The sequence below is a fragment of the Triturus cristatus genome, chromosome 4_2, assembly GCF_964204655.1.
Source record: "Triturus cristatus chromosome 4_2, aTriCri1.1, whole genome shotgun sequence".
Classification (NCBI taxonomy): Eukaryota; Metazoa; Chordata; class Amphibia; order Caudata; family Salamandridae; genus Triturus; species Triturus cristatus.
In genome coordinates, this window is record NC_140586.1 from 36018387 (window position 1) to 36019682 (window position 1296).

Below are 1296 nucleotides of genomic sequence, written 5' to 3' on the forward strand. Positions count from 1 at the left end.
GGTCCTCACTTTTTACACAAATCTAGTATCCCACGTAATGTTTTCACATGTCACCAATAGAAACATTGCCCAACACCACCAAGAGGTAGTTCGAAAACGTTTGACCAGAAATTTCCTTATTTTTCAGGGTTTAACATTTCTGACCCGACCTCATATTACTATAAGGTTGCACCTGAAACTGCACAGAAAAATATGCTAACTAACACCAAACAGATTTACTCTGCTTCCTTTATTTCCCAACTGTCTGCACAGGGTTTTAACTTATGAAAGGACACTATAGACCTAAAATCAGTCTGGGGTTCAAAGGAATGGCAGTTCCGGGGAACAGAAGCACTATTTTGAGTGTGCCTCATTCCACAGCAAATAATATTTCTGAATGAAACTGTGCAACAGACTTCCTGTCTTGGACTAGCCAAGAACAAGGATTTGAACACACCTCTGATTCCAACCCCATCACACTTTGAGGGGTGGCAAAACTTTACATCAGGTGGGGGGGATACAATAGATGACATTATACAGTGCAATTCATCAGACCCTAATTGGAAGGGATGGTTAGTTTGGCCCAAGGGCCCAAATAGGTGACAAACAAGATTCAGGGGTACCACCGAAGGGTTTAGTATCCATAGGTCGGACCAACACTATATACAAAGAGAACATCAGGGGGTGGTAACATCATACTGGTAGGTTCTCACCTACCTGCTCTTTTTGCACTCATGGATTCTCACTTACTGTTGTTTTATGTAATCATACTGTGTTTTTGAGCCTTGCTTGATTTTTAACTTTGTATCATGTTCTGAGTGACTTAACCTCGTTTTATCGGCACCTGCACTTTGGACAGGGTTTTCATCCCCGGGCGGCCATTTTGTTGTGCCGCCCACTCCCTCACGTTAGCGCTCTAGTGGCTGCATGCCGTTCTGCCTCGGACTCCATTTAACGGGCAGTGAACGGACGCGCAGCGCCTGGTAGGTTCTCACCTACTTGCTCTTTTTGCACTCATAGATTCTTACTTACTGTTATTTTATGTAATCATACTGTGTTTTTTAGCCTTGCCTGATTTTTAACTTTGTATCATGTTCTGAGTAAGTTAAACTCAGTTTTATCGGCACCTGCACTTTGGATGGGGTTTTCATCCCCGGGCGGCCATTTTGTTGTGCTGCGCGCTCCTTCATGTTAGCGCTTTAGTAGCTGCACGCCGTCCTGCCTTGGACCCCATTTAATGGCCAGTGAATGGACACGAGCAGCATGCGTGCCGGCGGCGAGCCAAAGGCAAGACCATCTGCACCCAGAAGCATCCTG